The sequence below is a fragment of the Amblyomma maculatum genome, chromosome 1 (assembly GCF_055883805.1).
Source record: "Amblyomma maculatum isolate TAMU_Amacu chromosome 1, ASM5588380v1, whole genome shotgun sequence".
In the NCBI taxonomy this organism is placed as follows: domain Eukaryota; kingdom Metazoa; phylum Arthropoda; class Arachnida; order Ixodida; family Ixodidae; genus Amblyomma; species Amblyomma maculatum.
Window position 1 is genome coordinate 374,358,478 of NC_139344.1, and position 22,890 is coordinate 374,381,367.

At 45.5% G+C, this 22,890-nt stretch overlaps 1 protein-coding gene across 2 annotated transcripts in view; it reads left to right on the forward strand.

Moving 5' to 3' along the window:
- LOC146208271 (sodium-dependent nutrient amino acid transporter 1-like) overlaps nucleotides 1-22,890 on the forward strand; it is a 140,450-nt gene that overhangs the window by 67,302 nt on the left and 50,258 nt on the right. The gene's annotated exons all lie outside the window — the stretch shown is intronic.

Sequence of the window (22,890 nt, forward strand, 5' to 3'; positions counted from 1 at the left end):
GCGGCGCCCACAGCCGCGCAAGAGATCTGTTTTGTTTTTGCGCGGTAGCCAGCAGATAGACATTTGCTTGTGTGTCTCTAACCCCACTGTGCTGTATGGTATGTGTGCTCATAAACCTGTGCAACCTTGCCACATTTCACTCGTCTGATGCACTGTTGGGACTTGAAGTACAAATCAGCATATGGAGCAACAATCTATTAGAAAACGCACCACGAAATTGTAATAAACATTTATTGGCATTCAGAGAAATACAACTCGAAGAGGATGGTTCCCTAATATAGTTCAGGACCCCACGAAATGCAGGCTGCCACATTTTGCGCCCTTTCGACCAGTTGTGCGGTCTGGACAGCGCGCAGCCTCCCATCGCTGCTCTCTTAGCTTAATGGCAACCAGTCATACCCAGTGATTTACCTACACTCCCCCTTATTTTTTGCGGAGACACCCCCTAATCACAATGATTTCTTTTTGCACTGATGCATCATGAAATATGATTACTGCTTATCCTCTACCCCCCCCCCCCCCCCTTCTTCCCTTTAATTTATTATTTAGAAACCCCTGGTGTTTTTCATAGATCGGCGGAATCACTCATGAGTCAACAAACTCAGGCTCACCCACGCTCACATTCATATCATGGTCCGAGATGAGAGAGAGCACTGGTTCCTATTCAGGTCATGACCTGAGTCATGAGTGAATCCTGACTCGCGTTCAGAGCATTTTTCAAGTCGTGCGTGAGTCCGGAATCAAGCTGAAATCATGATCTATGCTAGGTGAAGTCCAGACTCGCGTACAGATCATGATATGAGTTTCGAGGGAGTCAATGACACGCGCGCAGAACGTGATCCAAGTCGTGAGTGAATCCGGAATCAAGTTGAGATGACCTGAGCTGCGAGTCCCAACTCAAAATTCAGATCATGATCGGTGTTTTCGTGATGATGGTGTGCGTTCTTTCCCCTCTCATTTACTGGTAGCGGAGGGGAGGAAATATTATGGCCGCGACAAACGACACTTGCAGTAGCGATAGCTTGGCAACGTCTCTCAGTGGCTGGAAGAGAGAAATCGCTGGACCGTTTCTCAGCGCGCTCTCTCGGGAGTATTTTGTGCGTTTTGCACGCAATGAATTTTGCCGCTGATATACAACTCAAGATGGATACAGGCTTAGTCAAGCCCTTTCAGGCATTTTTATGCCTGCTGAAGACCTATAATATTACTTTGTTAGTGTTTGAAAAGAAAGTAAAATTAAAATGTGATGCTTAAGTCACATGAACAACGTAATCCAAATTAAATCACAAAAGCAGAGCCTCTTACCTAAAGATATTTATCGTGATCAGGGCCACTTGGGCTAAAGAAACTTTCCGGCTGAGAGAGTGAGTGAGCCCTAATGACTCGAGTCGAAGAGAGCAAGCCCACATGGGTTAGTCTCATATAGTTGCGAGTCGAAATTAGTGAGTGAGCCCAGGTGAGTCATGAGGCGAGATGAGTTGAGGGAGCCCAAATGAGTCGTGGGACGAAGCCAGCCATGAGCCAGTCATGAGTGAATCCAGGTGGGTTATGAGTCGGTATGAGTGAGCGAGCCCAAATAAGTAGGGAGTTGAAGCGAGTCGTAAGTCGGGATGGATGAGTTAGGCTGAAAGAAACGCTTGGGCAAGTTGGTAATGCATCGATTGTAGACAGCGCAAAAGAAGACGGGGTCGTATGGAGTACACAAACGCTGACTTTCAACGGAAGCTTTATTGCTTGTCCCGAGAAAATATATACACTGGGAACAACCAACACAAGAAAACGTAATGACATTCACATAAAAAGATACGTAATATCTTCAGTTGCGGATGACAATAGCGACGTCATTTCCTTGTGTTCAAAAGCCTTAATTATTTCGCTGTTAGCGCCACCGAAGCATTACTAATGCAAGTGTCATCTAACCTCGCGATTTCAACGGCTTCCATAATTTCGGCATTGCGGTGTTTCTTTATCATTCTCGCTTGGGCGAAGTGTGGTGCGCAATTATCGCAGTCCCTGCAGTGAATGCCCAGGTGCCCTTTCACTGCTTCGTACACATTGTTGGGATGCTCTTTGAGGCGCTCATTGAGGCATCGTCCCGTCTGCCCGATATATTGATTCCCACAAGAAAGCAGAATAGAGTACACAACGCCTTTTTGACAGGGCATATATTGATTTTTGTTTCTTACTGAGCAACGTCTCGCAACGAAAGGAGTGTTGTTTACCTTCTTGCATATCATCCCCAGCTTGTTAGATGCCGAAAGGGCGACTCTGATATTAACTCGACTTCCTAATTTCTTCAACTTGTGTGAGAGGCCGTGAATATATGGAACTACTGTTACTTTTTTACTTTTTCTTTTTTTCTGAACAGTTGCAGGTGGCGCCTCATCCTCGTTCCTTTGTTTCGACTTTAAACCTGAAAGAATTGATTCCGCTGTTGCGACAAGCAGCTGCTTGGGATACCCGGCACTCACTAGGCGCTGGGTTTGATAACCGAAGCTGTCTTTCATGGAATTGAAGCATGATTTTTTAAGTTGATTATTATAATAAGACTTTAGAACGACTCTTTTCACTAGTTTAGAATGAGATGATGCAAACAGAAGCAACGGTTTACTGTTTCAGGGTTCGTACATCTAGTAAGTAGGACTAGGCGAAAACGACAGCTTGAGGTCGAGAAACCTGATCGCGTTATCTATTTAACAGGTTAACTTCAGTAGATCCAAGACACTCTTCAAAAATAGCTTTAATCTTGGGTATAATTTCTTCAAAGTCATGAACGTTAGTGTTGATCATCAACGAAACGGAAGCGGTGCACAACCTTCGACCCTTCTAAACGATTTTTCAGCTTCCTGTCTTTTTGCGCTAAAAAATGATCACTTAGCACAGGTGCAATACATGAACCTATGCATACCCGTTGTTTTTGTAGGTAGATTTTATCATTACAGGTGGCAAAAGTGGATGTCAGGTATACGTTAGTAATAGTTATAAAAACCTTGCCACAGAAAGGCCTGTCTCGTTCACGAACGCCAAGACACCATGGCGGTCCAATACAATCTTCTATGCATGAAAGGAGCTCGTCATGCGGTAGCGAGTAGTACAGATCTTTCACGTCAGACGAGCAAGCCATTAGACCTTTTTTCTTATGCACTTTGAAAGACTTTAACACATATTGGGAATTTTTTACCTGGAATGGGTCGTCTAAGGGTAAGGAATATAATATCTTTAAATAAGTTGCCACGGAACTTTGCCACGTGCCTTTCTCGAAAACAATTACTCAAAATGGGCAGTCAAGTTTATGGGTCTTAGCGCTAAAGAATAATTGTAAACTAAGACCTTTACTATTACCGAGTGAATTTCTTAGAGCTTCAAGGTTAAGTTTCTTAAAGTTTCTTTGCATTAGATATAGCCTTTGAGCTTATTCCTCATGTCAAACGCCCCCTCCGTCCAGGGTAGTTAGCCCTTGGGCTCCTTCCGTGACAGCCAACTTCTGATCTCTCTGCCAGTGGTGGAAGTTTTTTTATGTATAATTCAATTGTAATATCAGTTCTAATGAACTTAATCGGCTTGTTCAAAATAAATTATTAAATTCGTTATGCAAGTAAAGTATTAGCAACCTCTGTGGGTTCCACTTGAAACGTAGGGTGGTACGGCTACACAAATCCTGTACCAGTGTTTGATGTAGAAAATCATGCAATGTTAGAGCCATGCTGCATAGATCACGAGGGAGCGACGCTAGCTGGTCACCGGTGCGGCACGGATGGGCACCATAAATAGCTCACGTTGTAAATAAAAACGTTGCTGAATACAGAGATTATTCCGCTGCTATACTTCCGGAAAAATAGTGGCCATGCGTGAGCTTCCACTCGTAGCTTGATTGAGGCAACAGCGCGGAACGTGGACGGGAGCACAAGATTAGAAGACGACACAACGAGCGCTGACGTTCAACAACGTTTATTTTGGAAAACCCACAACTCCTTATACCCTTACGCCACACGTCACGTACAAGTGGCTTGCACATCTCAGCACAGTTATAATAAAAAAAATATTAAATACACGTGCCGCATAACCTTTTCTTGCACACAACGTGGTGCACTCTCTTAACACTCACGGAAAAGATTGCACATTTAGCAGCTCGATTTCTTTTTGTGTTAGCAGCAGGGACGGTTTGCTTACACATCGCTCCCGCAGTCTGGCGGTCTCAGCGGCTTCAATTATCTCATGAACCAGCTGCTCATTATGTTTTGCTAGCACTTTACATTGTGTGAATTGCACGGAGCAAGTTTTCGACGCGCAGTCTCTTACATGGATCCCCAAATGCCCGCTTTTTTTGTTCGACGTTGTTTTTGTGTTCTTTCAGCCTGTCATTTGTGCCCCTTACAGTCTGTCCTACGTGTTCCTTCCCGCACTTCAAGGGTATGGAATAAACAACGCCTTCCGCGCACTCCACAAATCGACTCTGGTGGTTTGTTGCGCACCCCCTCTGCTTTTACGATCCATCAGCGTTTACACGTCGGCAGAGGCTTTCAATTTTTCAGGAGCAGTAAGCACTACATTAACGCCTGCTCTACGACCGATCTTTTTTAAGCGATGGGAAATGTTGTGCACATATGGTATGGCCACAATCCTGCGCTTGTTTGTTGTCTCCCCTGTCCTCGTGAGCTAGTTAGGCACCGACACGCTCGAGTCTTAACTTCTTATTCAAACGTTCCGCAACAGAAACAAGCAGATGTGATGGGTACCCAGCTCCTGTAAGGCGGTTGTCCTGGCGATGAAAGCTGGCCTCCATGGTGTGAGTACATGACTTCTTTAGAGCATTTGACAAACAAAGGTTTGCAACGGCTCTTTTCACAAGTTTGGAATGAGCTGAGTGGAAAGGAAGTGGCGCCTTGTCACCTCTGGGTTCATAAACCCAGCAGACCTTCCCCAAACCGAAATCAAGTCTGAAATCTAGAAATCTCATAGACCCCTTTCTACTCGGCTCATTTCAAACTTGTGAAAAGCACACCAGTGCGCTTAACGAATAATTGCGCAGTGTGAATGGCAACAATTTGGATTTCTTGGGTGGAAAGCCTCGACATAGTCAATTACGAGGGTCCCGCTGCAGTATGGACGAGTGCGACGACAATGGCTTGATGGCTAACGATGTCGACCGCCTTGTGTAGATCGTCGGCTACGAGTATGTCAGACCGCCTTTGCACCATCAGCGTGTTCTAGACAAGTTATATGGAGAAGGTCCGGATTTTCTTATGTTTCTAGCTGAGGGCAGAATTAAACTGGTCTAAAACGGATGATGGTTGGTTTGATTGGTTTGTGAGGTTTAACGTCCCAAAGCGACTCAGTCTATGAGAGACGCCGTAGTGGAGAACTCCGGAAATTTCGACCACCTGGGGTTCTTTAACGTGCACTGACATCGCACAGCACACGAGCAAAAAAATATTAAAGAGCACTGCAGAATCTGCATTGGAGTAATGCGAAAGCACGGATGATGCTGTCGGTTGCTTGTAGTTGCTTCAGTAGCTTCTAGTTGCCTAATTCATATTCCAGCGTCCAACAACGAACAAGCAGCGTGGAAGCAAGAAGAAGAGCGTTTATTCGAGATTGCATGCTGGTATTTATAGCATACAAGCGGCTGCATGATAACGACCAGAGCGCATGCGCGACTGATACATTACATCTTCCTCGGTGTAATCTTTAAAAGTCTGAGAGCACAATACGCGACACTTGTTGGAAATTCTGGTTGTAGTGAAGACGATTGGGCTGTCTCTTTTGTCGGGTGGATCGCCTTGGCACAAATTAAGTGGGCTGTATTGTAGACTGCGACGCTTCCACGTTTTCCTGGGAAATGTCTTCGCTGCCAGATTCATCTTCCGTCAGGTCTCTTCGGAATGGCTCACGTGTGGCTAGAAGATGTTGTCGGTTGCGTCGAAGCACTTTGTTGTCCTCTGTAAGGACGCGATAAGACCTTGGTGCTACCAGGCCCATGACTCGAGCCTTGCAGTCCCATGCATTCCCTCGTACTCTTACAACTGCATCTTTTTTTAGTTCAGGCAGATTTTTCCCTTTTGAGGGCCTTTGCTGGCGTGGTTGGCGCCGGGACTTCTGTTGACTGGAGCATGACACGAAGTCTGGTAGCCGAGTGCGTAACATTCTGCCTTGAAGAAGCTCTCCAGGGGACCGGCCTTCGGCTAGTGGAGTCGAGCGATAACCGAGAAGGCCCAACCAGAAATCCCCGTTGAGTTCGCCAGTCTTCTTCATTATTCTTTTGACAATTTGGACTCCCTTCTCGGCGAGGCCATTGGACCATGGGAATCGCGGACTGGACGTCACATGCTGGAAGTCGTATCTAGAGGCGAACAAAGCAAATTCATGTGATGAAAACTGAGGACCGTTGTCGGTGCAGACTTCCAACGGAATCCCATACCGTGCAAAAATTGAGCTAAGCTTAGCAATGACAGTGCATGTCGTTGTGTCAGTAAGCTTTTCGACTTCAGGGAAGTTTGAAAACGCATCAAACACGCACAGGTAGGAGTTTCCGCTGTATATGTCAACACCCACCCTGTACCAGGCATGGCCTGGGATCGGGATAGTACCCTTAAGCAGCACTGGTTCGGTTTCTTGTTTGTAAGCGTATTTTTGACAAACAGAACAGGTCTTCACCATGGTTTCAATGTCCGTATTCAGTCTCGGCCAGAATACAAAGCGACGGGCTCTCGCTTTGCACTTATTTATGCCTAAGTGACCTTCATGAATACGACCCAGTATTTCAGCTCTCATATTCTTCGGAATGACGACTTTTGTCCCCTTCATAATAAATACCCTTAACTCCTGATAACTCAGGACCAAAAGGTTTCATCGAGCCTTCAATTTCTTCTCCATTCCTTAGTTGCCGCATCACTGTTTGCAAGTCTGGGTCAGAGGCTGTGGCTTCTGCCAGTCGATCAAACATTTTCTTGCTCACCAGCTCTAAAGTCACGCTCACTGCATGAACGTCGACGTCTTCAGTGAAGTCATCACGTTCGCTTGGAACGGCTGGCGACGATCTTGAAAGCATATCGGCCAGGAACAGCTGTTTGCCTGGAACAAAGTGAAGAACGTAATCGTATCTTAGCAAGCGCAGGAAAAATCGTTGCAGTCTTGATGGCATGTCACCAACGGCTTTCGAAGCAATTGCTATCAACGGTCTGTGGTCTGTTTCGATGGCGAACTTGCGGCCGTAAACGAAATGAAAAAATTTTTCACAGCCGAAAGTAATGGCCATTGCTTCTTTCTCGATTTGCGCGTATCCTTGTTCTGCCTCCGTCATTGTGCGTGATGCATAGGCGACCGGCCGCCAACTACCACCGTAGTTCTGAAGAAGGGCAGCACCAATCCGATTTTTCGAAGCATCTGCAACGACCTTGGTCTCTTTAGCAGGATCGAAAATGGCTAGCAAAGGAGGACCACTCAGTGCGTCACAGACAGCTTGCCTTTCCTTACAGTGGCTTGCAGAGCATTCAAAAAGGGCGTCTTTTTTTAATGAGGCTTCGTAGAAGCGTCGTCCTTTCCGCTAGATGCGGTATATACTTTCCGAAGTAGTTCACTACCCCGAGTATTCTGTGAACGCCGGCTTTGTCCTTTGGCTGAGGCATTTCCCTTAATGGTGCGATCAGTGCGGGGTTAGGTCTTATTCCGTCTTTGTTTATGATGTCACCCAAAAAGTCAATTTCCGTGACACCTAATTTACATTTCGCCGCATTGAGCGTCAGGCCGGCCTTTTTGGCTAGTTGCAAGGCTGTGCGGAGGCGAGTATCGTGCTCTTCCCTTGTGCTCCCCCATATCAATATGTCATCGACATAGATTCGGACCCCTGGAGCCTGGTCGAATATTTCATTCATAGTTCTCTGGAAAACCTCAGGCGCCGAAGCAATGCCGAAGGGAAGTCGCAAGAAACGGTAGTGTCCGAAGGGTGTTCCGATTGTGCATACCTTTGATGTAGCTTCATCTAAGGGGATTTGGTGGAAACCCGAATGCGCGTCGATGCGAGAGAAAAAGGAGGCCCCGGCAAGCTCAGCCTCAATGTCGTCTCGCTTAGGCATTTGATAATGTTCTCGCTTTAGGCACTCGTTAATTCGTCTGGGGTCAATACATATGCGCAGTTTCCCATCCTTTTTTCTTGCTGCAACAAACGGACTCACCCAATCAGTGGGTTCGGTGACTTTGGCCACGATGCCAGCCCGCTCCATCCGATCCAACTCTTCTCGCAGGGGCTCGAGCAACGCCAAGGGCACCCGTCGCACCGGCTGGACTACCGGTGTTGCATCCTCGCGCATTACCATGTGGCAAGGACGTGCTAGGCAGCCGATGCCCTGAAACAACTCGGGAAGTTCCTTAACCACTTGGTCAGTGCTGTTCATGTGCACAGTGTTCACAGAACGCGACAACAGACCTAACGCTTCACTTGCAGACAGTCCCAATATGGCCTGGTTGCCCTTTTTTACAATGAAGAAGTCGAAGTACCCACTTTGGTTGTTCACAACCACTTGGAGCGTAGCCACGCCGAGGTGCTTTATAACGTCACCGGTGTATGAGCGGAGGACGGAGGGGCTTGCCTCTAAAACCAGACTTCGCTTTGAGCCTTTGAAAAACGGAGTAAGGCAATAAATTCGCTTGCGAGCCTGTGTTTACTTTCAGAGACACTACTTGGGAAGCCACTCTCGCGTGAATGACCCAATCAGCTCTGTTGCCTAAGCAGACGTCGAGTATTTCTAAACCTTCCTGCTCGCCGCGTACTTCGCTTACTTGAAACACGTTTTTGCAACAGGCCGAAAAATGGTTAGCGCCACGGCACCGGAATCATGTTTTGCCGAACGCTGGGCATCTGCCGCGTTCGTGGACCGCTGGGCATCTGCCGCGTTCGTGGACACGGTTGCACTTGGAGCATTTGAACTGCCGGCGTGTTTTTATACGAGCAACTTCCTGTTCTCGTTGAGCCTCGTCCTGCTCTGAACATTCTGCACACTGTTCACAGGCTGAAAAGTTGCCTTGCTGGCGCGTTTCAATTCGTGCTACTTGCTTCTCCGCTTGAGCCCATGTATTCTTTTGTTCGGCGCATACCTCTTCAGCCTTGCAAATTTCCTTCGCCCTCAGTAAAGTAAGGCCCTTAACTTTCAGCATCTTTTCGCGCAATTTCGGATTATTTGTGCCAAAGACAACCTGGTCCCTGACCATGGAGTCACTCAAGGTTCCAAAATTGCAGCTTCGTGCAAACGTCTCTTCAAGTCCCGTGAAAAGCGTTCGAAGGGTTCGCCCTCAGCTTGCGTTCTTGAACGAAATACATAGCGTTCGTACACTTCGTTTTGCTGCTCTTTGCAGTATTCCCCGAACTTCTTTGTAACAGTTTGATAATCTTCCTTGCTTTCGTTCTCCGAAAACAAAAAGTTGTTGAATACCTCTAGGGCGTCTTCCCCGGCTACGGTGAGCAGCAGTGCGGTTTTGGCTCCTTCCGTCCGTGGTTCTTTCGTCGACTCAGTGGCCTGCAGGAACTGCTCGAACCACTGCTTGAAGACGCTCCAGTTCTTCGTGGTGCTACCGGACAGCACCAGCGGCTGCGGTTGCTTCACTAAATCTATCGTGCAGTGCACAGTGACACCACCGCTTCGATCAGCGCGTTACTGTATACGTGAACGCTATCCCACTTCTGACACCATGTTCCAGCGTCCAACAACGAATAAGCAGCGTGGAAGCAAGAAGAAGAAGAGCGTTTATTCGAAATTGCATGCTGGTATTTATAGCCTACAAGCGGCTGCATGATAACGGCCAGAGCGCATGCGCGACTAAATACATTACAATTCACTTCTTGTTTACCTAGTTTAGTCTTTGGTACTTTCAAATTTCGCGCCAATCCCTTCTTACCCCCTTTTTTCGGCTCCACTTCCGGTTGCGTGACGTCACATTCTTGACGTCATATTAATTCACTTCTTGTTTATTCATTTTAGTCTTTGGTACTTTCAAATTACACGCCAATCCCTTCATACGCCCTTTTCCGGCTCTACTTCTGGTTGCGTGAGATCACATCTTTGACGTCACCCTAATTGACTGATTTAGTTAACTATTTCAGTGTTCGATACATTCAAACGTGGCGCTAAGCCATACGCTAATGAGATTATTTTCGCCTTTACTTTTTCTTTTTTTGCTTCTAATTAATTACCCAATTAACATATCGACCGAATTATTTTTTGCACACATTACATCGCCATCTATCGATTGACACCAATCATTAAACTTTACCACTTCTCAATTACTCACAACTGCTGCAGAATACTTTTACATTTCTTGCCTGTAAATAATTATTTAATTAACTTATTGGACTAATTATTTTTTGGGCAGCAACATTAAGTCAGCCTCTATCGATTGACGCCACTCATAAACCTCTACCACTTCTCAATTACTCGCAACTGCTGCGGACACGATTTTGCGGATGGGGTCTGCGGACAGAAATCTGTTAACATAGCGAAGTAACGCTTTCGCGTTAATAATTGGAGGTCTCAAGGTAATATGTGAGTTGATTGGTTAGGACCGGGGCTAGGAGGGCATTGGTTTGGAGTTGCCTCCACTGCCACAGCAGCGAGCGCAAGCTTCCCTTGCTCGCTGATCGAGCGAGTCTCGCGAGGTTTTCGGTTTTCCCGAACTTTCGACTTTCTATCCACGCATGATGCGATGCGGTGTGACGTTGTCATTATTTTTGTACCGGTTGTTCGCTCTTACCTGATGTAATAAAAATACTTTATCGCTCGGTCACTAAAAACGATCATTCCATTAGTGGCGTAAGATACTGGTATTCGCCGAGAGCTCTTTCATCATAGAGGTTGGGAAACCCAGCTTCAAAAATGTTGCTCATTTTAGCGTGCACTTTCGGGGGATAACGATGATGGCGATGATATGCCTTTTAAAGGCCAGTAAAAGCTGTCGGCTATTGCCGTGACTGCGATTCGAAAATAGCTTTATTTTTATTTTGCCTTTTAATTATCGCTATGAAGATTACAGTTAAAAAATTTTCCCGTCGCATCTTTTCAACAATTCACGTTTTTAAATTTTTTGCTAAGTGATAGGTCATTTATCAATAATCTTAGTTTGCTGCTTGAGAACAGTTTACCTTAATGTCTGCAGAAGCCGCCACTTTCCGTAAAAACGTGAATTTTGACCAATGGACAACTGTGTCGCTACTATGGCTTTCGCGCAGCAAAATAGCGTTTAAGAATTGAGACACAGCACACACAATCCTATCAAAACGCCCTGCCGCGGCACGATATTGCGTGATTAACTGAGGTAAGCCGTTCGTATTTTTTATGTTCACAGTTTAAAAAGAAGTATTAAGTCTGTATTCTCACTGCTATTCTGATCTCGCTTGTTAAGTGAGCGTGATGTTCTTTCCCCGCTTGTTTTCAAGATGAGCGCCCCTTGACGGTAAACATACTCGACCCACAATCGAGCGATTTCAACAGGCCGCCCTGTGCTGCTGCTGGCGTCAAGGGCTGTTTCGGCGCCTGCCATATATATATATATATATATATATATATATATATATATATATATATATATATATATATATATATATATATATATATATATATATATATATATATATATATATATATATATATATATATATATATATATATATATATATATATATATATATTAGAGGTTCAACTATCCTTCAACCAGCTTCATGAGCATTAGCCACCATCCGCAGCCGTCATCGTTGCTACCGCTTCGATCTTGGCTCGCTTCCACGCTTGTTAAGCTTCTCCGCAATTGTTTAGTCTAGCACGGCTGCGGCCTGTCTTTAGCGAGATGGCGTATGTTTGGTTTGGTTTGGTTTGGTTTTGATGGGTTTAACGTCCCAAAGCAACTCAGGCTATGAGAGACGCCGTAGTGGAGGACTCCGGAAAATTTCGACCACCTGGGGTTCTTTAACGTGCACTGACATCGTACAGCACACGGGCACCTTGCTTTTCGCCGCCATCGAAAAGCGGCCGCCGAGGCCGGGATTCGATCCCGCATCCTTGGGAACAGTATAGTCGAGCGCCGTAACCACTGCGCCACCCCGGCGGGGTAGATGACGTATGTGGATGACATCCTTCCCTAGGTAAAATGAAGGAGCAGCGCAGATGGAATTCAATAAAGATGGCGATGCTCAATGAATAGCGCGAGAGTGTTTAGCAGTTGGAACTTGATTAATAGGACGAGAAGATGAAGGATGGATCGCCTTTGGAGCGTCGCCTTTGAAACGAAATGGTGGCAATCATCACCATGCTCAACCCTTTTTTTTTTCTGTCCTTTAACTTAGATAACCGGTCAACTTTAACGATTTTACGTTTAGACACGGGCTATCTTTAAATAACCGTATTAAGTTTTGATTCAGCTTCCATGCGTCGCCTCCCTGCTATTCATCCGCCAAACTTCTAAACGCCCCTTGCATACCTCTACCGCCGATTCGTTCACGCTTCCTTTGTTACCTCTTAACCCCAGGGCCTCGGCTAGAGTGACTATGTCCGCATTTAAATATAGATGGATACTGCCACACTTCAGTATAAGATGGTCAGTTGTTTCTGGGCATCTACCACACATAGCACAATTTTCATCTCCTTGATTACACTTCCTCCTGTAGCTTTGGGTTTAAGACATCCTGATATAGCTGCAAAGAGAAGGCCGCTGCCTCTTGAGTTAACATAGGTTTCCTTCTGTTTCCTTCTTAATCCGATTTTTTCATTTTATATAGTATATGTGTAGGGTCGGCTTCTTTTTCCTTGAATTATTTCAGTTTTTAGCCTCTGTGTTTTTTATCTCTAGTTTAATGTTCTTCATTTCTCCGTCCTGCCTTCCTACATACTTACTGATTAGTTTTCTGGTCCTTTTCCGCCACTGTGAGCCAATGCATTTTCGGTAGAAGTATTTAAATACTCTATCTGCCCACCTATTGTCCGTTTTCCTAAAGCGTTCTTTGCACAATATTTTTCTCTAAGCCTCCCGTGCCTCGAAAGATACCCAGCTCATGTCTCCTTGTACTGCTTTCCTTTGATTTATTTCTAGCCCCGACTGGAATTTCGCCCTTAAGCACTAAACCGCGTTCCCAAAGGTAAGTCCTGTAACCATTATTCCCTTCCAAATACCTTTAAGTGCTTCCCCCATAATGCCCTGTGCTTCATTATCGCGACATCCCTTCACACTTGTTCATGCTTTTCCATGTATACCTGTCCTTCGTTTATCCATACCCCGAGATATTTATATTCTGCCAGTCTTGGTATTTCACTCCCTTGTATTGTAAGCTTTTTATCACTAAAATCGTTAAATACCATCAGACCCGACTTAAGGGCGCTGAAGCTAAAGCCGACTGCACCTCCCTCGTATTCATATATGTTAACAAGTGCTTGTGAATCTTCCTGGCTATTGGCTAATATAACAATGTAGTCCGCGTGCATTATTCCTGGAAGCGTTTGTTGTACGTCCGTTCCACCTAGCTTATACGAGAGATTAAAAACCAAGGTTGCTTCTTTGCGGACTCTTTTCCATATTCTTCATATAAATCATGAACAACAGCGGTGATAGCGGACATCCTTGCTTTAGCTAGTTCTTTGCATACCTCGACAGTAGACGTACACTTTTTAACCTCTCCCATGCATTCTCAACTTTATTATCTCTGTATATTTCCTTTAGTAATTAAATTGATTCTTTACCGATGCCTTCAGATTCGAGTATGTTCAACAGAAGGTCCCTGTTTACGCTGCCGTATGCAACGCTTATGTTCAGAAAGACTAAAAATACAGCGATTTGTTTTCCGCCCCGGCTGTTTTCATACATTGGGATATTACGAGAATTTCATCACCTAGGCGCCGACTACTCCTGAACCCGTTTTGCAGTTCGCCCAGTACGTTATTGCTTTCTATCCGTGCCTGCATTTTAGTTTCAGTGTCTGCATTGCCAGCGTCTACGGAACTGACCTTATCGTGATCGGTCTATATATGATTTAATGCTCTTCCTATGTACTTTTACTTTATAGATTAAATTCATCCCACTGAGTCGCCAGCTGTTCAGAGTTTCCCTATTTGTTATAACTGTTTCTAATGCCTTTAACGGCGTGTCCTTGCTTCTTGGACCAAGCCCATTAATTAGCTTGATTGAAATTTTGTCCCTCCCCATGGCTGTACATACACGAATATTTGTCCCCGCCTTCTCCCAGTTAATATTTTCCACAGTTCTTGATACAGAGTAATGGACGCTGATGATAGAAGGGGACACAAACAAAACATGCACGGGCGCTTCTATCGCCTGCGTCGATTGCGCTGTATCAACAACTATGGAACACCAACTCGCCCAAGCATCCACATTAGCAAGATCTGTCAGTTGCAAGCTCCTTTCCTTCATGCTGTCTGACACTGTTTCTTTATTCGGGATGATTACCCCATCATCGCGCCTAAATGATTCGGCAATAACTGATGCAATATATCCTAAGCGTCATCCCCCTCGAGACGTTTTCCCTCGGTGTCCTGAATATGTTCCTGCTCCTTATGATTTCTCTTACCCAGGCAGCTTATACGGCTCCATAATTTCTTTGCCGCCTCTTTAGTGATTCAAGCACTTCGCTCATTCAGTGATCAGTGTGCTGTTTTGTTTTACTCTGCGCCAGTATCTGCACTTCCGATTTCGTCTGCCGATAGGATCCCCATTCTCTTTATTTCCTCTTGAGACAGCTGGGCTTTCTTGGGTGTTCTATGTTCTCTGGAAGCCGTTCGTCTTCGCTCGATTGCCTATTTAATTACACTATTCCTCCAGCCTCGAGGTGTCCTCCTATCTCACCAATCTGACTCGTTTACTTGTAGAATTTTGTATGGATAAATTGTGCTAACTTAGTATAATCGCACTGCTCTATGAGATGTTTCTCTATTGTTTTCTCAATGACCGATGCCATTAGCTGTAGTTGTTTGTCGGCTAAAGTTGCATTTATTCTTTGTGCTTCCTGATTTTTTCCTTTCGACCATGTGTCGCACTTGCAGGCTAGTACGTTTATGGTCACTTCCCAGGCCGTACGCGCCTTTCTCATATATTTCCATCCTCGCGAGCTTATTTTAAATTCCTGGTGACATCAAGCAGTAATCTATGGTCGTTTGCCTATTCCAGAATTCTCACAATATCTGGCCTTCACATTTCCTTTTTCTATTCGCAATAAATAGGCCAAACTGCTCACAGATTTCTAGCATCAACTTCCCGTTTCCGTCGGTGTATCCATCCAGATCCTCAATGTGTCCATTCATATCACCCAATAAAATTATCTTGGCCCTGTCTTTAAGCTTTTGATATCTTCACCGAGACATTTGACTAGATCCCCGTTTTCCAGTTTGCATTTCTCGCCTGTTCATAAATAAGCTACCCTAGCCATATCGATTTACCCGCTGTTGTTCCTGAAACCCAGACATGTTTTTTTGCAAATTGGCTTTACCATTTGCCAATTGGTCATTTGGCGTATCAGCATACTAACCCCAAACCCTGCTTCTCTGTTGTTATTGCTGCACCCTTCATAAACATAGCCTTCTATACCTGGTGATTCTTCCAGGTCGCTGCATATACACCGACTTCACCGTTTATTAACTGCTGATCTATGTCTAACCACTTCGCTTTCCTTCTGCCGCCTTCTATGTTTATGTACGAGATAGCGGAGTTAAAATTATTTTTCCTGGATTTCTTCCTAAGTCTTCTTTTGGTCGGTTGGATGGAAGTTTTTCTCGAGCCTAATATTTTCTGATTCACTGTGACGCCCTACGCTCGAAATCTCTCTCCCCCCCCCCCCCCCCTAAAATCTAGCGCATGACAATGTTTGCTCCGAAGCACGAGATGAAATTGTGGCGTGTGCGTGGGCGGTTACATAAAATTTCAAATGGTAAATTCTTAATATACGCTGATGACATCACGGTGTGGAGCACACACAACGACCTACTGACTCAATCCGCTGCCCTACAATCAGCTTTAGATATTACGTCTACATATGCATCTTCCATTGGCCTCGAACTTTACGCCAGTAAAACTACATTCAGATCAGTCACCAACCGCTGGGGGCGCCGTAAACTAGCGGCAACACCTATTCGTCTACATCTGTCCGGAACCTCACCCACTTCAGGAAAGTTCAACAGTAAAAATATTGGGTTTAATAATTCATGAGTCATGAACAGGAACTTCATGGCTGTCTCAGGCTAAAAACTGGCGTTACAAACTCTTGGTCTGATCAGACGCATTGCTCCAAAAACGGGTGACGTTCGCACAGATGTTGCAAGACAGTTGGTGCGGGCAGTTGTGCAACCGCGCCTTGTTTATCAAGCGAAATTTCAGCATTTAACAAGGACACAATGGGATCGCCTTGAAGCTATAAACTAAAAGGCAATGAGGGTCATCACCTGCCTCCTCCGCATCACACCAATCGTGGCACTCCAAGAAAATGCGCAGCTAAACACAATAGATGAACTGGTGCAGCAACGACGTGATGCACGTGATCTACCCTCTCTCACGCAACGTGCGCTCTGAGGGATTACGCTTCCTCACATTCACTTCTACCACTGCCACTGCCAGTTCTTCCTCCTTGGCGTTTCGTACAGTTGAGCGATAACAAGCTAACTGATTTACGACGGCCCAGAACACAGAAAACGGCGTCGTCACTTCACGAGCGAATTTTGGGACAAGACGCCCGCTAGCAACGAGGATCCACTATAATTTACGTCGACGCGAACATCCAAGCCTGCGAAGTGACAACTGCAGCTCACTGCCCCAGCAAGCATTCACTGAACAGGACATCAAGGTTTCAATTACCGGAGCCTCCATCTTCTTTTTGTGCGGAACTGCTTGCAGTGGCGATTCGCTCTGTGATCGTCATTCCCATGCCTCCCACGGCCCGTATTGTCATACGCACTGATTCCCTCCAAGTGACAAAGCTACTTAGACGCGTCAGTAGTAGCACAGAAATCTGCCAAAACATACACAGTCTAGCGGGATGCATACCACAGCCAATTAGTATCGAATGGACTCCACGCGACCTTTTAAGTGCTCAAAGCCAGGCGGCTTCTGCAACCTGCCTTTCACCCTCAACCTCGACATCACCGAACCTCATAAAATTGGACAATGCTACCCTACTTTCGACAAGAAAAAAAGACCTCCGACGCCGTACACGTGCTCTGATACTTCCGTGTACGGTAAGCCTCCCCCGCGGTCTAACCCGTGAAGAGGAGGTGGCGCTTCGGAGGATTAGAGCTGGAGTGGCCCTAACACCAGCAGTGATCATAAAGTGACCTCAATTTCAACATTGGTATCCACACCCTGGGTGCCCCATCTGTAAATCCAGAAATACAGAAGCTGATATTCATCACTTGCTTTGGGAATATCCAGCACTGAAGCCAACACGGATCCGGCATCTGGTGGCAGCTGACCTCTCCAACCATAATATATGCGGCTTGGACGAAGGGACGACATCATCGTACACTCCTCGACTTCATTGCATCAGCCAACCTTTATTCATTAATTTGACTACTCCCTTCATCCTTCATACCATTTTGGTGCCCTGAGGCAATAAGCTTCACACACACACACACACACACACACACACACACACACACACACACACACACACACACACACACACACACACACACACACACACACACACACACACACACACACACACACACACACACACACACACACACACACACGCACACGCACACGCGCACGCGCACGCGCACGCACACACGCACACACGCACACACGCACACACACACACACACACACACACACACACACACACACACACACACACACACACACACACACACACACGCAAGTCGTAAGTGGCGTTATAGTGCTCTGAGATGAGAAGATGAGATAAGAATCAGCTTACCAGGACGCTCGCATTTCGAGTCTTGCACGCTTCCTATATAGGCCACACAGGCAAATTCGTAAACCTTGGTTAAGCGGGCCGTTGTAACAATGGCGGTTTGCCTTTCACATACGACTGTATGATAAAGGGTATGCGTGAGATACGAGAGGAAAAATTAATAGGTTACTGATCAGGCGAGTAGCAGAGTGCACGTACGCGAACAAGGATCAGCAAGGATACTTGATAATCGGGAGCCATTAGCTCTATCACGTCCTTAACTTAAAGGCGAAGCTTATCTGCCACTCGAATTTTGGTATTGCTGCGAATGTAAATCACGCCACTGGGTTATATTTGCACAATTTCTCTTCAAATATAGAAACAAACTTGGCTTACACATCCTTAATCTTCCCGGCCACGGGATGTGCGGAAAAAGAAGGCAACTTACATCATTCTCGTGAAGCACAGGACAAAACGAAGCAGCCTTTGTCAAAATATCTCGAAGAAATTCGCACAAATGTTCACGGAGTCCTCAAAAGTATGAGCCTGCCAAGCATATCTAGAAAAATCTATAAATCGTATTTTGATTTAACGTTCTGCAAAGCAATACTGTGGTATATTAATATTCCGTTGGGGCTTTTCATGACCTGCAACTTAGCTTCATTGCGTGGCTGCACCAGTGGCAAGGGTGCTTTGAAGAGAGTGGCCATGCGCTCGCCTGCTCACCCTATATGTAGACGACCTTGTACATGCACTTTGCTATTCGATTGATCAATTCCTTAATTTGTGCCTGTATAAACTCACAGTATTAGTGTACAGTCGTAAGCTACCGTTTCATACAATCGACCACCTGACACAGATAAAAAGAAAGCTTGCACCAAGCCGCGCGAATGAGTCTGCGTTAATGGCCTAGCCGTTTCTAATTCTTCTACTTACTCTTGAATTAGAAAGGGCTAGGCCATGAATGCAGGCTCATTGACACGAAAGTCATGGTGCCCGACGGGAGCGCTTTAAGCGTCGTACTAAGACGAAGGCCATAGAGGGATCCAGCGCAATACAGCACGTTTTTAAGGAGAACCTGAAGGCGCTCGGGAGGCTGTCGAGACTGGAAAGTGCAACGGTGACATCTGCTTTTGAAAACAAAAGCAGCTGGCTAAACGCCGACTAAGCGTCCTCAAGGGCATGAAAACAGAAATGAGCAGTGCAATATGACCAGTCACATTGAGCACTATGGGTCAGTAACGATTAATGCTGTAGCTATAGAAAGGCTTTTTGCGAATATTACTGCCGGCTCTTTGCCCATCAGCCATCAATGATGGCCGAAAGCGGGTGACAAGATGAGAGACGTTTTGGAACAACCATTTTCTGTTACCGAAGTCTCCAAAGCCATAGACGACCTTAACCCTGGCAAATCGCCACGACCGGACGGATTGCCAGCTGTGTATTACAAAACCTTAAAAAGTAAACACGCTCCCGCTTTAACAAATGTTTTAATGAAGCCTACAATACGAAACTCCTTTCTTCTTCATTTTTATCCTCCCGCGCAGTATTGTTACCTAAGACAGAAAAGGAAAGATTTTACAGCGCTAACAAACTCACAAATAGACACACACACACAGGACAGACGCTGTGAAATCTTTCCTTTTTTGCGAAGTGCACCATCTAGCCCCGACCATGCTGAGGAAAGTCTAATCCTATCGTCCGATTTGTCTTACGAGTACCCAGAACTGCGGCGCAGCGCAGACAAACACAAATGGAGAAACAGCACAGGCGCACACTACCAACTGTAATACAAAACGGAACCCAAACGTCCTCTTTCACGCCCAGGCACAACTTCCTCCTCTACTCTCAAGTACATCACACTCGCACACATCTTCTTTCCCAAGCAACTGTGATGTACTTGGGAGTAGAAGAGGAAGTTGTGCCTGGGTGCGAAAGAGGAAGTTTGGGTTCTGTTTTGTATTACAGTTGGTATTGTGCGCCTGTGCTGTGTTTCTCCCTTCGTGTTTGTATACGCTGCACCGCAGTTCTGGGTATTATGCACCAACTTATTCCACGAGCTGTTATTTTGTCTAATGAGTGTTGATGATCAAATAATTATGACACTTTTGGCAAGAATGTTTACAGAGTGTCATGAGGTATATGGTGGGCAGTCATCAGACCACAGGTATTAAAGGATAAAAGGCTATTTTTTCTTTTGACCGTTGCAGCGTGAATCGTAAAATTAAACTCTTGGAAGGTTTCAGTTGTGTTTGCAAGGATGACCACCGAGCAGTGTTAGGTAAACGTTATGACCCTAGTGCTGCTTTACTCATTAATTTAGGGCCCAAGTACACCCTTGTTGATGTTGGACAATTGAGATTAGGGTGGCAGTATTCATTTTGCTCATTTTCGTTGTACATCCAGCACTCGGATTGGCAGGATTTACGTTTCACTATACGGGCTAGGCACTGTTTTCGGTTACTGGCTGCGGACCATATTTTTAAGCGATCATTGCATGAGGTCGTACCATATAGGAAATACAGTGGGTGCGTAGTGCACTCTCGCTGGGAGATGTGGAAAATGGACAGCCGTCTCCTGTCAGATGAAACCTTTCAGCTTGCTTGAAAGACACATGGTCTCGCATTGATCTGTCCATTTTTCAGAAGTGAGGCTTATTTAAACAAGAGACAAAGAACTTGGAGAATTTGGCCATTGAAGCTTCAGCAAAAATTGTATTTCTAAAGAGGCATCACCTTCGTGAGCTAGCGCGTACGTTAATTGAGTTACGTGAACTAGAGAGAATTCGCCCTGGTGCCTATGTAGAAGAAATCAATAATGGTAAAGCAGACTTTCAACAATTTGCAACTAAGAAATATAAGGGGTCTAGATTCAATCGATCAGCCATCTCGACGAGCTATGAAAGATGAAGGGGAGACTGCTGTTGCCAAGGAAATATTGAAAATTCAGATTGACGGTTTCACCTATAGTGACGCACCTGGAATTCTGGCTTCTTTCTTTGACTATCATCTGAAGCTCTTTGGAAGTGGTGGGGGAACAAAATGAGAGATCAGGTTTCAGTCGCTTGCACGAAGCTTTTCCTAAACTTGGCGATGTGCAGCGTGCTGTAGTAGAGGGACCTATCACTTTAGACGAGGTGACGTCTATTTCTGAATTGCAAGGTCAAAAATTACCTGGGACGGATGGTATTACTAGAGAGTCTTAGGAAAATATTTTCGTTTTGCCTCGTACCTGTTTTACTGGAAGTTTTGCAAGCATATTATCATGCTGGCTTTCTACCTCCCACTTTCTATTCTGGGATTACTGCATCCATACTAAAAAACAAGGACAGTATTTGCTTGAAAACTGTTGAAGGGTATCGTCCAATTTCCCTCGGCAATGCAGGCTACAAAATTTTCGCTAAGGTTATTTGTAGAAGTATGCAGCTAGTAGTCACAAACTTAATAGGAATGCACCAGGTCTGTGGCATTAGAGGCCGCATTATACAAACCCATGTCGCGTTGCACGTTTAGTATTAGCGACAGTATCAGAGGAAATTGACCAGGTAGCTCTAATTCAGATTGGCCTAGTAAAAGAGTTAACGATTTCTTATTCGCGATCTTACAGCTTGCAAATAGTGGTGGTAATTTGCTCAAGGGCATAAGGATGTGCTGTAAGGAGTCCTATACAAGGCTAAATAATTGTTAAAAATCTAACCAAGCCGATTCCACTGAAATCATCTGTTTGCGAAGGGTGTCCATTGTCGCCTTTACGGTTCGCCCCTAGAAGTATACTTTTATATTTTGTCAAACGAAAATGTCCTGAGTAAGTAGCTTCTTCTGAACATGTCTCTGAAATAGGCTATATGAATGAAGTTACTGAATTCTTCATCACCAATATCACGCCTGGTGAAGTTGATAACAAAGCCGTACTAGCGGTTACGTCCATAGATAAAGCTTATATTAAGCTTTCTGGTGATGCCTGCATTGTGCTGTTTGCACAAGCACAACACGCCGAGTGCGCGCGCGAACACTGCCTAAAATGGAGCATTCGTGCTGCCAGAGTGGGTCATCCACCTTAAGGAATGCGCAAATTGTCAGCGGTGAAATGTGTTCGTGCAGAAGACAAACGCGCTGCTCCCATCTGCAACGTGCCACTACAAGTGAGGTCGATGAAACAAGGCGGCGGCGGCGACTTTATAACAACCAAGAACTGGGAAATGATCAGACTTGTACATAATCAATTCGTATTGTAATTAGCTACATTTTGAGTAATTTTGTTATCAGTTGATTACTTTGGCAAACAGAGAAGTCTCGGGTAATTCAATTTATCGCATTAATGATCGCCTTGCAATTAATTATTTCTCTTCGAGCTGACTGACTAGCTCAAAACTTTATTGAGATATAAGAGAGAGGGATGTGTGGGTGGGCCCCTAATCCGGGACTCCAGCGGCTGCCGCTGCTATCCATGCTCGTGGCACGACTGTTCTTTGTGGCTCGAGTCCAAAACTGGATATGGCCGCCTCCCGCCCCTGAATAGATGGCATTGCGTTTGGGTCATGAGGTGGATTTTTGGGCAGGTATATACCACGTGGTGCAGGTCTGTCTTCTCCCCGCAAAGTTGCATAGAGCTATAGGCGCGAAGCACCCCTTTGATGTGATTGCGCCAAATTGTTCGCCCGCACGAGGGTGCGCGGGGCTGACTGGCATGCTGCGTTCTCCGCGGTCCCCATTCTTGGTGTAGCTTCTGGAGGCGTATGCTGAGATTCCTCGATTTAAAGCCAAATAAATACCTAGTGAAGGACGACGTCAGGAGCTGCACCAGCTTTTCGCCCGAGAATTCAATCGACCTTGCCATGGTTCCACACCAGAGGCCACGTTTGGTGTTCATGGACTAGGCTTCTCAGAAGTCTATATGCATACAACACAGTTTCAGCCACCTTAAACGGCGCATACTCAAACGAGGTAGTCGTGGGCAAAAGTTTAAAACAGGGATGCTCACGGTCGCTCTTTACGTGCTCTATA